The sequence below is a fragment of the Lolium perenne genome, chromosome 1 (assembly GCF_019359855.2).
Source record: "Lolium perenne isolate Kyuss_39 chromosome 1, Kyuss_2.0, whole genome shotgun sequence".
Lineage (NCBI taxonomy): Eukaryota > Viridiplantae > Streptophyta > Magnoliopsida > Poales > Poaceae > Lolium > Lolium perenne.
In genome coordinates this window covers 213691265-213707300 of record NC_067244.2, presented here as the reverse complement: position 1 = coordinate 213707300, position 16036 = coordinate 213691265, and positions in this window count along the sequence as shown.

Below are 16036 nucleotides of genomic sequence, written 5' to 3'. Positions count from 1 at the left end.
TGCCGATGAACTAACTATATTGTCTAAATATTTAGGGTTGGGCTAATTTTCACGGATTATCCTCATTGAGGACCTCGGATAATCCACAAAAAATGGCGGATAATCCGTATCAGTCGGATAGTATCATTGGCGAGCACAAGAAGGAAGTTGCAAATCTTTGGGATGATACTATCTCGCTCCACGAGACCACCAACAAGTTGCAAGCACAACTCTACGACGTGCAAAATTAAAACTGTGAGTATGAGACTAGGTTTAATCGCATAAGTTCTGCTGCCAGTTTGAGGATATTGGAAACCAAGTCGTCCTTTGTTGATGGGGAGCCTTTACCTTGGAAGTTTGATGATGAGAAGGATTCACCACCACCACCGAAAGAGTAATTCGTCAGTGCTATTGGCATCCCCTCGGCTTGTTTCAAGCTTGGGGGAGTGCCGTGGTATCACATTATCATGTTTTACCTATTTACTTTTCAGTAGAGTCATATCATGAGTAGTGAAATTATCATATAGGATAGTTTGCAGTGTGGAAGTATCTCTCCTTTAGTCAATTATCTATGTACGTATCTCTTGGTGCGAGTTGCCGTTATGGAATATCAATGAGAAGTTTTTATCATTTACTTTCGGCACATCTTATTTTAGTGTGCAACTTCTATCATATGATTAATCTTGTTGGTTAGTATTGGTATTACTTTGGGAGCATTAAGTAATTCTAGTTGGTCTTAGTAAACTTAGCATTGGTCAGTAGCAACATTACTTCGAGGCTTAAATAGAAAAGTGAGAAATACATGTAGATATAATATTCCATTATGTTTCTTTCTTGTTGGCTCATAAGCTTAGTTTTCTCAAGGTCGAATCGTTTGTACTTCCAAGGAAGACTGCGTGATTTTTTCTATCACATGCATATTTGTTTGTTTTGCTCAACTCCTATGCTTCCTACCCAACCTTGCTAGCCAAATACATGTACTGAGAGGGAATGATTGTCGTGCCTCCAAACCTTGAACCAAAAACCCATGTCATTTGTGTCCACCATATCTACCCACTAACATTATTGCTATTCCAAGTATATTCATCATGTTTTTATACATCTTCCAAATTAAATTTTGTCATGAGAAAATTAGTTAGTAAAGCTCTCGCGAACTTGATGGCATATTTACTTTCTTGCATTTAATGAACATGAGCCATTGTGGCTATCTTATGAAGATTATACGCTTGCAAATTGCGAGTTCGGAGTTAGCACAACCATGCTTTCGTGGGGCACGCTTTCAACATTGTACTTATTCCTATTTATTTGTTATCATGCTCTTTTGTTTATGGATTCCTAGCTGTGCGAAATAAAATGGAAACTTGTAAGTCCATGGAGTTTGTATATATGTTAGAGAAACGCCTGGGCCGCCAATTTAAGCCATGCATCATTCATGGTGGAAATTTACAGCGAACCATAGTGAGCATTCTATGAAGCATATTCAATAAAAAGCTATACCCATAGTAAATAAAATGATTGTTGAGATGCTCATTGTCTATTTATCTTGTCATTTTGGCATGGGATTGCTCCTATGCGGGAGTACTTCTATATCATGGGGCAGGAGGTACCCCGTTGGTATTCTCAATGATACAAATGTACTTACAATGACAAGAACTTATTTGTGACCTAAGTTGAGTAGCATGAGGTTTAGGTACTCGTATTCAAGGGGCACGCTATTTTCAACTTCTGATTTGTCAATCATATGACTCATATTTTTCATCACATTAACTTTAACCATTCAAGATGCTTATGATAGGGGTAATGAGAGCTCAAACCTAATGAGTACCATACTTTTTTTTGGAAGGTTTATAAAACTTGTTAATCTTGCTTCCCTCTGCGCAGGGCCTATCTTTTACTTTATGTTGAGTCAGTAAACCTATTTCCCTCTATTTCAAGCAAACATTTGGGTTGTTGTGATCCAACCATTTATGAGTATTGATGCATTCAAGCCTATCTTTTATTCTTCCTTGTGTAGCGCGATGCTTTTATCTGAATGAATATAACGCTGAAAGCTATCTATGATTGAAAAGGGATTGTAATGATTGAGCATGTGATTTCTGCAATAACCTCTAATATAATGACTATGCTCGAAAGATAAGTACAATTTGTTAGTTGTTCTCTGACCAAGAACGAAAGTTTGCCATCACCGATTATGATTTCCTCTATGCACCTCTATTTAGTGACTCCTTACTCATTGGAAGTTGAATTATATAAGAGGAAGTTGCTGCCTATAATGACTTGTGTATTGGTAAGTATGATGCTTCTTGTCCGTATTTTGTTTATCGAAACTTCACTCCATAAACCCGTGGTCTGGTTTACTAAGTTCAGTTTCACTTGGGGACAAGCGAGGTCTAACCTTGGGGGGAGTTGATACGTCCAATTTGCATCACTATTTTATATCATAATTTACTGTTATTCATAGATATATTTCATATTTAGAGTTGATACTTATGTTATTCCATCTATTTTTGCATATTTCATGATTATTGGAGAATTAACCGCCGGAGCCAGGATTCTGCTGGAAAAGGGAACGTCAAGACACCATATTTCTGAAGAACAATAATTCTCGGAAAATATACATAAAATCCTATTTTGCCAGTTGACGAAGGAAGCCATAAGGGGAGGCAGAGATGGGCCAAGAGGGGGCCAGACCACCCCTAGGCGTGGGCCCAGCCCTGGCCGCGCCTAGGCATGGTCTTAGCGCCCTGGCCCACCTCTGACATCGTCCCCTCGCGTATTTCTACCCCCCCGAGAAACCTAACATCGGGGGAGCGACCAGAGAAATATTCCGCTGCCGCTACAGGGCGGAGAACCACAAAGAGAGAAAAGCTCTCCGGCAGGTAGAATTCTGTCGGGGAAATTCCTTCCTGGAGGGGGAGCATCATCGCCATCGTCACCACCATCGAGCTGGACTTCATCGGGATCATCATCAGCATCATCTCCATCACCAGCACCAACATCACCGCCGTCTCCATGCCGTCCCGCTGTAACATCTTGGGTTTCATACTTGTCTAGTTCATAGGGGAAACTTTCCCGGTGTTGATTACTCCTTGTAGTTGATGCTATTGAGTGAAACCATTGAATTAAGGTTTATGTCCGGATTGCTATTCATCATTATATCACCTCTGATTATGATCCATATGATGTCTCGTGAGTAGTCCGTTTAGTTCTTGAGGACATGTGAGAAGTCATGCTGTTAGTAGTGGAAACATGTTGAGTAATATGCAATGATTTGATATTTAAGTTGTGGTGATATTCTTCTAGTGGTATCATGTGAACGTCGACTACATGATACTTCACCTTTATGGGCCTATGGGAATGCATCGTGTATTTGGCTACTAATTATGGGGTTGCGGGAGCGACATAAACCCAAACCCCGTTAGGAAACCGGTGCATGGGGGAGTGTAGGATCTCAAAGTTTAAGGCTGTGGTTAGATTTATCTTAATTACTCTCTTGTAGTTGCAGATGCTAGCAAGATGTATAATCACAAGTATGTATTAGTACAAGTATGGGGTAGTGCATTAGCATAGGTTCACTCACACAACACTTACCAAACCATTGAAGATTATTTAGCTATGTGAAGCGAAAGCGCATGACGAAATTCTCGTGTGTCCTCAGAAACGTTTGGTCATCATAAGTAAAACAACCTGAATGTATTAGGACGTCGCCTAGGGGGGGTGAATAGGCGGTGTATAAAAACTTCTACTTGAGAGCTAAACTAGGCGGAATAAAACTACACATGTATTTACTAGTTTAGCTCAAAGCCTATCAACTAGGGGTTTTCCTAAGAGCACCAACAACCTATGCTAGCATGATGAGCAACAAGGTGATAACAAGCTAGGTATAGCACATCAAGCAAGATAGATATAACAAGGTAAAGCGCATAGGTAAAGGAGCTCGGGTTGAGAAGTAACTGGTGCACGAAGAGATGACGATGTATCCCGAAGTTCACACCCAAGGGTGCTACGTCTCCATCTGGAGCGGTGTGGAGGCACAAGGCACTCCAATGAGCCACTAGGGCCACCGTATTCTCCTCGAGCCTTTCCACCAAGGGGAAAGCCTCGATCCACTAAGGGACCCTTGAGGGTGGTCACCGAACCCGTACAAGCTTGGGCAAAAACCCCAAGTATCAAGCTTGAGGCAACTCCACAACACGGAGGCTCTCAAGTACAAGGCCACAAGAGGCTACAACACACCACACTGGTAACAAAGCCACCAAGACACCAACGCGCCACAACCGGCTCAAAAACCACCAAGGCTAATACACTCCACAAAGGCAACAACGCCACAAAGGCTACAACGCCACAAAGACGACAAGGCCACAAAGGCTACAAGGCCACAAAGGCTACAAGAACACCACTAAGGTCAAACACGCCCTCTACGAGATCGAAACCCCAGAGAGAACCCAAACCGATGCACCTAATACAATGGCTAAGAACACCACTAAGATGCCCAAGTTCCTCTCTCCCAAATTCCAACAAAACTACAAAAGCTGTTGGGGGAATAAGGGAGGAAGAACAAATATGTGGAGAAACACCAAATAACTCCAAGATCAAGATCTAGCAAGATCCCCTCACTTGGAGAGGGATTCAATTGGTGAAGCTCTAGATCTTGATCTCCTCTCTCCTTTCCCCCAAAAATATGCAAGAAATAGTGGGGGGATCAAGAGGAGGAAGAAACAACTCAAGGTCAACAATGAAGGAGAGAGAATGGAGGAGAATAAGTGTTTGGGTCGGAGGTGAAAGAGGGGTATAAATAGGGGCTCCAAAATATAGTTGTTGGGGCTGAGAAAAACGGTCAGATTCGCGCAGAGCGGTACTACCGGTTTTGGGCCGTTTTTCAGATCTGGCTTTTTGGGAAAAGCGGTAGTACCTTGCGCTGGAAAACTTAGGAAATCTGAGAGAGAGAAGCAGCCGGGAGCAGAGCATGCGGGAAGCGCAGCGGTGGGGCCAGCAGACAGGGCAACATGAGTGGTGGAGCAGCGCGCAGCAGACATCAGGCAGAGCGGCAGCAAGCAGCGCGAGCAGCATGCGGCGCAGTGGTGGGATCGGGAGATGCTCTCCCGTGCGCGGGATCGAGCTCGCCTCACGGGTCAACGCCCCTGGTGCGGGATCGAGGCAAGCGAGCGGCGGCAGCGTGCAAGGCGGGAGCACCTACTCTCCGCCTTAAGCGGGAGCGAGCGCTCGCTCCGCCTGAAGTGTCTCCCCCTATGCCGCTCCAAAACTGGGCCCAACAAAAGGTATTGTTTCTCTCTTCTTTTTCTCTCTTTCAGTTTAGATAATTAAAAATGTTTAAATTCAAAAAATGTTCAAATATAAAAAAGTTCAAAAACCAAAAATGTTCGAATTAAAAAATGTTCGAATCTCAAAAAAATCAAAATTTAAAAAGTTCGAATTTAAAAATGTTTGAATCTCAAAAAGTTCGAAATTCAGAAATGTTCAAATATAAAAAATGTTCAGATCTAAAAAAGTTCAAATTTTGAAAATGTTCAAAGAATTTATTTCGAAAAAAATTTATATTTGAACAAATTTTGAATTTGAACAAATTTCAAATTCGAACAAATTTCAAATTCGAATTTTTTAATATGAACATTTTTTAAATCAGAACAGAAAAAAATCTGAATAAATTTTGGAATCAGCAAAACCAACATAGCAAAAAACCATAAAAGAAACCATCCAAAACCAAAAAAAACCTGAGAAACCCTGAAAAAAACAGAAAAACAAAGGGAAAACCTTACCTCCTAAGCGCTAATGGGCCGGCCCACCCAGTCCGTTGCTTGAGCGGGAGCGAATCGCTCCCGCAATAAGCGGCAAATAGGGTTCGCGGTGCGAGGCTGGAGACAGCAGCGCGTGCTGGCGCGGAGGTGGGCCGGTCGGCCTGGCGGTGGCCTAGGCGCATGCGGTGGTGGGCTGACCGGGCGGCAGCCCAGAGCGGAAGGAGAGGGGCGCGGGGTAGGCCGGCCAGGTGCGGGAAGAAGCTGGGCCGGGGAGTGAGGCGTGGCCCAGTTGCGGGAATGCTGCTAAAGAAAGGGAAAAAAAAAAAAAAAAAAGTAGGCCGATAGTACCAGGCCCGGTACCGGCCTGGTGCCGTAATAGTTACGGTACTACCGGCCTGGTACCGGCCCGGTACCGCTCCGGGTCCAGTAAGCCTGGAAGGGCAGTCCGGTACTGGGCTGGAAGCCCAAGCGGTACTACCCCCTCCTTTTTTTTCTTTTTCTTTTTCTGCGAAACGAAAAATGCGATAACTCGGGCTAGGAAACTCGGAATGACATGAAACCAATTTTGCCGGAAAGAGGATGACGAGAGCTACCACTACACAAGGTGAAAACATGGAAAAGAGTGAGTGATGATCATAGAGGTGTAACCTCTCAATATGGTATATCGGGAAAATCATCACCCTCGCACATGCAACATGCGATGCATCCGGAATCCGTTTCCGATGAGCTAGAGCTTGTCATGAGAATGAACACAAGCTCTCGAACATCTCATGGATAAGAACCAAGAACAACGAAGAAACACAATGCTATGCATGCAAGGTTTGTGCTCTCTCCGATGATGCGACCCACTATCCTATCAAGCACAAACCTTGTCCTTGCGCGTTCCTCTCGAGTCGGCAAGCTGCGTCTTCATCCTCTTCAACCTTGTTCATGCCACCGTATTCCTCCAACATACACGTCACCGTCTTCTTCGATCTTGTACGCACGTCTTCATCTCTCTTCATCTTCGACACGGTTTTCGTCTCTCTTCGACACCATCTTCACAGCTCTTCTTCATCGTACTCGATCTTCTCCATCTTGTAACCTTGAGACCAACACATGGCTATGGACCTAAGATAGATTCTCAATGCAACCGTTAGTCCATAGGGATTATCATCAATTACCAAAACCACACATAGGGCAATGGACATGTTCTTACACAACCGGCTTGTCCTTTGCTATAGGAAGGATTGGGCCACTCGCTGCAATTATTATTACTGTCTTTTATTTACTCGTATTTTATTTATCTGTAATACCAAATACCCATGTAAACCTGTTTGCTAGTGTTTATAGTGAATCCTCGATCAAAACTGCTCGTCAACCCCTTCTGCTCCTCGTTGGGTTCGACACTCTTATTTATCGAAAGTACTACGATACACCCCCTATACTTGTGGGTCTGATACGTCTCCAATGTATCTATAATTTCTGATGTTCCATGCTAGTTTTATGACAATACCTACATGTTTTGCTCACACTTTATAATGATTTTATGCATTTTCCGGGACTAACCTATTAACAAGATGCCACAGTGCTAGTTCCTGTTTTCTGTTGTTTTTGGTTCCAGAAAGGCTGTTCGGGCAATATTCTCGGAATTCGACGAAACAAAAGCCAAACCTCCTATTTTACCGAGACGGACCCAGAACACCGAAGGAGAGACGGAGAAGGGCCAAGGGGGCCCCACACCACCTGGCGGCGCGGCCAAGGAGGGGGCGCACCCAGGTATGGGGTGGGCCCCCCGGGCACCCCCTCGCACCGCCCTTTCGCCTATATAATCCCTCGCGACGCGAAAACCCTATATCAATCGACGAAACTCCAGAAAGACTCCAGGGGCGCCGCCGCCATCGCGAAACTCCGTTTCAGGGGAATAAGTCTCTGTTCCGGCACGCCGCCGGGGCGGGGAATTGCGCCCGGAGTCATCTCCATCGACACCACCGCCATCTTCATCGCTGTTGCTAACTCCCATGACGAGGAGGGAGTAGTTCTCCCCCGAGACTGAAGGCTCTACCGGTAGCTATGTGGTTCATCTCTCTCTCCCATGTACTTCAATACAATGATCTCATGAGTTGCCTTACATGATTGAGATCCATATGATGAGCTTTGTAATCTAGATGTCGTTATTCTACTCAAGTGGATTTTACTTATGTGATCTCCGGAGACTCCTTGTCCCACGTGTGTAAAGGTGACAGTGTGTGCACCATGTGGGTCTCTTAGGCTATATTTCATAGAATACTTATTCAGTGGGTTATGATTTGAGTTGGATGTCTCTATGAAATTGTGGTGTGTTAGTACCTCCTATGAATGCTCACAGTGACATCGTGGGGTGTTTATTAGTACTTGGGAATACATCTTTAAGGTTTGCTTTTGCAGCCCTATACGGTGAATTAGTGTTCGTTATCCGGCCAGAGAGTACTTCGGAATAGCATAGTGAAGTGCTTATATTTATATTCCTTTATGATATCATTGTTGAGAGCAACCACTAGTGAAAGTATGATCCATAGGCCTTGTTTCTAAGCATTGAAACACCGTTTCCAACAAGTTCTGCTACATGTTTGCTTGCTGCCATTTTTATTTCAGATTGCAATTACTACTTACAATCATCCATATTACTTGTATTTCACTATCTCTTCGCCGAACTAGTGCACCTATACATCTGACAAGTGTATTAGGTGTGTTGGGGACACAAGAGACTTCTTGTATCTTAATTGCAGGGTTGCTTGAGAGAGATATCTTTGACCTCTACCTCCCTGAGTTCGATAAACCTTGGGTGATTCACTTAAGGGAAACTTGCTGCTGTTCTACAAACCTCTGCTCTTGGAGACCCAACACTGTCTACAGGAATAGAAGCGTGCGTAGACATCAAGCTATTTTCTGGCGCCGTTGCCGGGGAGGTAAGGTAAAATGTATTCACATCGTCTGACTACTAAGCTATTTCCGAGCACTGTTGCTGGTGTGTGAGTGCTCGAAGCTATTTCCTTTAGATCCTGCAATTATATCTTTTTGTTTCTTGTTTCACTTGTTAGGCTTAATGGAAAACAACAACAAAAATTAGAGACCTTTATGAAATCTATATTGAATTAGGACATGATGTGTTTGAAGAGAGAATTAAAAAACCCATGGAACTTTGTTTGCAAAATAGTTGCAGCAATGTTATTAGCATGAACTCTTTGAACAATATTATTGCTAATGCTATGGAAGAATTTAAGCTTGGGGAAGCTGGTTGTGACATTTTTAGGCCCCCAAGTTTTGAGGAGAAAATTTTCTTTGATGATACTTTGCCTCCCATTTATGATGATTATAATGATAGTGGTATTTTAGTGCCACCTACTATGGAGGATAAAGTTTATTATGATTATACCATGCCTGCAATTTATGATGATTACAATGATGGTTGTGATAGTTTTACTCCCACTATTACTAATAATATTGATTATGCTTATGTGGAGAGTAATGATACTTTTATGCATGTGAATAAGAATGTTTCATGTGATAGTTATATTGTTGAGTTTGTTCATGATGCTACTGAAAATCTTTATGAGAGAGGACAATATGGTTGTATGGATTTTCATGTTACTAAAACACCTCTCTTTTTGCTGAAAATCTTGAAGTGTTGCTTGTCTTGTTTTCCTATGCTTATTGCATTATGCTTACATGACTTGTTTATTTACAAGATTCCTTTTCATAGGAAGTGGGTTAGACTTAAAAGTGTTTCTTATTTGCTTTTTGATGCTTTATTTTGCTTCAACTCTTATTTCTTGCGAGAACATCATTAAAATTGCCGAGCCCATCTTAATGGCTATAAAGAAAGCACTTCTTGGGAGATAACCCATGTTTTTATTTTGCTACTGTTTTGTTGTGTCTTGGAAGTTTTTACTACTGTAGCAACCTCTCCTTATGTTTATTTTATTGCATTGTTGTGCCAAGTAAAGTCTTTGATAGTAAGGTTGATACTAGATTTGGATTTCTGCGTAGTGACAGATTTCTAGCTGTCACGAATTTGAGTAGATCTCCCTGTAGGAAACTCAGAAAAATCTTCGAAAATTCATGAGTGATCCTCAGATATGTACGCAACTTTCATTCAATTTGAGATTTTTCATCTGAGCATGTTAAGTGCCTCAAAAAAATTCATCTTTACGGACTGTTCTGTTTTGACAGATTCTGCTTTTTATTTCGCATTGCCTCTTTTACTGTGTTGAGTGGATTTCTTTGCTCCATTAACTTTCAGTAGCTTTGGGTAATGTCCAGAAGTGTTGGGAATGATTGTGTCACCTCTGAACTTGTGAATTTTTGATTATGTACTAACCCTCTAATGAGATTGTTTTGAGTTTGGTGTGGAGGAAGTTTTCAAGGGTCAAGAGAGGAGGATGATATAATGTGATAAAGAAGAGTGAAAAGTCTAAGCTTGGGGATGCCCCCGTGGTTCATCCCTGCATATTTCAAGAAGACTCAAGCATCTAAGATTAGGGATGCCCAAGGCATCCCCTTCTTTATCAATAACTTATCAGGTCACCTCTAGTGAAACTATATTTTTATTCCGTCACATCTTATGTGCTTTACTTGGAGCGTCTATGTGCTTTTATTTTCGTTTTGTTATTTTCATTCTCTGAATAAGTACGGATCGTAGCAATGCTTGTGTAGGAGAGAGACACGCTCCGTTTTTTCATTTGAACACTTGTGTTCTTCGTTTTACTTTTAATGTTCATGGCAAAAGTTGAAAGTTGCTGCATTTATTGTTATTTGGCTGGAAACAGAAAATGCTTCATGTGATAATTGGTATATTATCTTGAATAATTTGATACTTGGCAATTGTTTTGAGCTCTCAAATAGATCATGTTTAAGCTCTTGCATCATGTAGTTTGAACCTATTAGTGGAGAATTACTGTAGAGCTTGTTGAAATTTGGTTTGCATGATTGGTCTCTCTAAAGTCTAGATATTTTCTGGTAAAAGTGTTTGAGCAACAAGGAAGACAGTGTAGAGTCTTATAATGCTTGCAATATGTTCTTATGTAAGTTTTGCTGTATCGGTTCATACTTGTGTTTGCTTCAAACAACCTTGCTAGCCAAACCCTTGTACTGAGAGGGAATGCCTCTCGTGCATCCAAAAACTTGAGCCAAAACTTATGCCATTTGTGTCCACCATAACTACCTACTATGTGGTATTTCTCTGCCATTCCAAAGTAAATTGCTTGCGTGCTACCTTTAAAATTTCATTCCTTGTCTTTGCAATATATAGCTCATGGGAAAGTAGCTTGAAAACTATTGTGGTAAAGAATATGTCGCTTATGTATCTTATTTCTTAATAAGTTGCTTGTTGAGCGGTAACCATGTTTCTGGGGACGCCATCAACTATTTTTGTTGAATATCCTGTGAGTTGCTATGCATGTTCGTCTTGTCTGAAGTAAGGGTGATTTGCCATGAGTTGTATGGTTTGAGTATGCATATTGTTAGAGAAGAACATTGGGCCACTAACCAAAGCCATGTATCATGGTGGAAGTTTCAGTTTGGACATTAATCCTCAAGCTCTTATGAGAATATTATCTGTTGTTGAATGCTTATGCATTAAAGAGGAGTCCATTATCTGTTTTCTATGTTGTCCCGGTATGGATGTCCTCAAGTTGAGATCTATCAAAAACGAGAAATCAAAATGCGATCTATCTCCTTGGACCTTTGTACAGGTGACATAGAGGTACCCCTTTGTGACACTTGGTTGAAACATATGTAATGCAATGATAATCCATGGAAATCCGAGCTAATTAGGACAAGGTGCGAGCACTATTGGTATTCGATGCATGAGCCTTGCAACTTATAGGATGTTTTATGCATAACACATATGAATTATTACTACCGTTGACAAAATTGTTTCCATGTTTTCAAAATAAAAATCTCTAGCACATGATTTACTCCCTGCTTCCCTCTGCGAAGGGCCTTTCTTTTACTTTATGTTGAGTCAGTTTACCTACTTCTTTCTATCTTAGAAGCAAACACTTGTGTCAACTGTGTGCATTGATTCCTACATACTTGCTTATTTGCATTCATCATATTACTTTGTGTTGACAATTATCCATGAGATATACATGTTGAAGTTGAAAGCAACTGCTGAAACTTATATCTTCCTTTGTGTTGCTTCAAAACCTTCTATTAAGAATTTATTGCTTTATGAGTTAACTCTTATGCAAGATTTATTGATGCTTGTCTTGAAAGTACTATTCATGAAAAGTCTTTGCTATATGATTCAGTTGTTTAGTCATTATCTTTACCATTGCTTTGAATCACTTCATTCATCTCATATGCTTTACAATAGTATTGACCAAGATTATGTTGGTAGCATGTCACTTCAGAAATTTTCCTTGTTATCGTTTACCTACTCGAGGGCGAGTAGGAACTAAGCTTGGGGATGCTTGATACGTCTCCAACGTATCTATAATTTCTGATGTTCCATGCTAGTTTTATGACAATACCTACATGTTTTGCTCACACTTTATAATGATTTTATCAATTTTTCGGGACTAACCTATTAACAAGATGCCACAGTGCCAGTTCCTGTTTTCTATTGTTTTTGGTTCCAGAAAGGCTGTTCGGACAATATTCTCGGAATTCGACGAAACAAAAGCCAAACCTCCTATTTTACCGAGACGGACCCAGAACACCGAAGGAGAGACGGAGAAGGGCCAAGGGGGGCCCACACCACCTGGCAGCGCAGCCAAGGAGGGGGGCGCGCCCAGGTATGGGGTGGGCCCCCCAGGCACCCCCTCGCGCCACCCTTTCGCCTATATAATCCCTCGCGACGCGAAAACCCTATATCAATCGACGAAACTCCAGAAAGACTCCAGGGGCGCCGCCGCCATCGCGAAACTCCGTTTCGGGGGACAGAAGTCTCTGTTCCGGCACGCCGCCGGGGCGGGGCGGGGAATTGCCCCCGGAGTCATCTCCATCGACACCACCGCCATCTTCATTGCCGTTGCTGACTCCCATGATGAGGAGGGAGTAGTTCTCCCCCGAGACTGAAGGCTCTACCGGTAGCTATGTGGTTCATCTCTCTCTCCCATGTACTTCAATACAATGATCTCATGAGCTGCCTTACATGATTGAGATCCATATGATGAGCTTTGTAATCTAGATGTCGTTATGCTATTCAAGTGGATTTTACTTATGTGATCTCCGGAGACTCCTTGTCCCACGTGTGTAAAGGTGACAGTGTGTGCACCGTGTGGGTCTCTTAGGCTATATTTCACAGAATACTTGTTCACTAGGTTATGATTTGAGTTGAATGTCTCTATGAAATTGTGGTGTGTTAGTACCTCCTATGAATGCTCACAGTGACAGCGTGGGGTGTTCATTAGTACTTGGGAATACATCTTTAAGGTTTGCTTTTGCAGCCCTACACGGTGAATTAGTGTTCGTTATCCGGCCAGAGAGTAATTCAGAATAGCATAGTGAAGTGCTTATATTTTTATTCCTTTATGATATCATTGTTTAGAGCAACCACTAGTGAAAGTATGATCCCTAGGCCTTGTTTCTAAGCATTGAAACACCGTTTCCAACAAGTTCTGCTACATGTTTGCTTGCTGCCATTTTTATTTCAGATTGCAATTACTACTTACAATCATCCATATTACTTGTATTTCACTATCTCTTCGCCGAACTAGTGCACCTATACATCTGACAAGTGTATTAGGTGTGTTGGGGATACAAGAGACTTCTTGTATCTTAATTGCAGGGTTGCTTGAGAGGGATATCTTTGACCTCTACCTCCCTGAGTTCGATAAACCTTGGGTGATTCACTTAAGGGAAACTTGCTGCTGTTCTACAAACCTCTGCTCTTGGAGGCCCAACACTGTCTACAGGAATAGAAGCGTGCGTAGACATCAGGGTCATCAAGACTATTTTCTGGCGCCGTTGCCGGGGAGTGAAGCGCTATTGAAGTGAAAAGGATACACAATGGTCTGCTTCTGACACAAGAAAAATATGCTACAGAGTTGCTTGACAGAGTTGGTATGCACAGTTGTAAGTCTGCTCCTACACCTCTATCCACCTCAGAACAGTTATCTCTCACAGATGGTATACCTCTTGTCTCCGAAGATTGTACTCAATATAGAAGCATAGTTGGGGCTCTACAGTACTTAACCTTGACACGGCCTGATTTATCCTCTCGGTGAATAAGGCTTGTCAGTATCTCCATGCCCCAACTACATAACATTGGACAGTTGTTAAGCATATACTCAGATGTGTGAAAGATACTTTGAAACTTGGGTTCACCTTTACAAAATCATCATCTACACTTTTGAGTGCTTTTTCAGATGTAGAATGGGCTTGTTGCTTGGATCATAGGAGGTCTGCAGGTGGCTTTGCCATATTTGTTGGACCAAATCTGGTCTCCTGGAGTGCTAGAAAACAAGCTACAGTGTCTCGATCTAGTACAGAAGCTGAGTATAAGGCCTTAGCTAATGCCACATCTAAATTGATTTGGGTTGAAGGTTTTCTTACTGAACTTGGAGTAAAGCTGATGAAAAAACTAAGTCTTTGGTGTGAAAATTTAGGGGCTACCTATTTGTGTGCAAATACATTGTTTCATGCTCCACCAAACATATTGAAATTGATTTTTATTTTATCAGAAAAAGAGTTGCTAACAATAGCTTAGCTATTCATTTTGTTTCAATCAAAGATCAAGTGGCAGATGGCTTTACGAAGTCACTCCCAGTCAAGATGCTAGATGAATTCAAACGTAATCTTAACCTTTCGAAAGGTTTAGATTAAGGGAGGGTTTTAGAATATGTAATAGGAGAGTTTATATTTCATGTATTTGTGCTCCGTACGGACTGTGTATGTAGCCTAAACTCTGTAAAGTCCTGGCAACGTTTTTGCCTATATTACACGGAACCGAGACCGAGGCCAAGGTATCTCGTTACAGCCAATATTGCCAATACGACTATGATTTGGGAGGACAACTGGATCCCTCGTGACTTCAGTCTACAACAATCATGTGCATTGAACTATGAGAACATTGAGCCACCACAAGTGTCTGAGCTGATCTATTCCGTGACCAAGACTGGTGAATCGAGGTTTTGAATCATTTTTTCTTTCCATGGACGTAGAGGCGATCGTGTAGATACCCCTCCGTCGCACGGCATATGCAGACATCTGGGCTTGGCAATATGAGAAAACTTGGATCTTTACGGCCAGGTCAGCATACATGATGCTAGCTGAGACAAAACAATAGTGAGTTGGTTAGCTGGAGGATAATTCTATGTCATCGAACAATTCAAAATAAGAGGCAAATTGGAAGAAGCTCTGGAAGACACGAGTCCCTTCGAAACCGAGGATCTTTTCCTAGAGGCTTGCACGTTCATCACTTCCTACGGGGCAGAACGGGTTCACAGGCACATGGCCACAACTGCAACATTTCCTATATGCAGCGTTGCATAGGATATCTGCTGCCACTTGATGTTGCATTGTGATATAGCGAGATTAGTATGGGCGTTGATGGAAGAAGATGATCAAGCTTTGTTGGCAGATGAAACCACCGATCCAAAGCTATGGCTTATGAGCTGGCCAATTCAGTCTCGCAAAAAATATTTGTCTACATTCTGACAACTCTATGGACAATATGGTGGGCGGGGAGGAAAGCAATCCATGAGGATGTTTTTCAAAGCGCTCTATCAACTCATAGTTTCATCGCAAATTATGATAATGAGCTTGATGGTGTGAAGAAGACTGTTGCGCCTACGTCCGTGAAGCAACATAGATTGCTAAGTGGATTCCACCTGCCTTGGGTTTTATGAAACTGAATGTCGATGGGGGTGTAGAAAAATCAGAAATGGAAGGGGCCATGGGAGCAACATGTCGTGATGACAAAGGCATATTCCTGGGGGCATAAGCTGCTGTATATGCAGGCATAACCGACCCGGTAGCCTTTGAGGATTGTGCATGTAGGGAGGCTTTGAAACTTGCAAATGATCTACACATTAAGAGGTTTATGGTGGCCTCTGATTGCCTTACTGCCATCAATGAAAAAAGGCAGTAAAATCGAGTGGGAGGCATTGCATGATTCTTCACGATATTCAGTTGCGAAAGAACACTTTTCAGGAGATCATCTATGGTCACGGTTAGAGAGAAGCAAATGGTGAAGCACATCGTATTGCTAGAATGGCTACCACTTCAGAGCTAGGTCGCCATGTTTGCCTCATTGATCCTCAGGATCACCTATGTATCCCTATGACCCTATGCACTTAAGTCAATAAAGTTCTCATGTTCCTAAATTAAAGTTA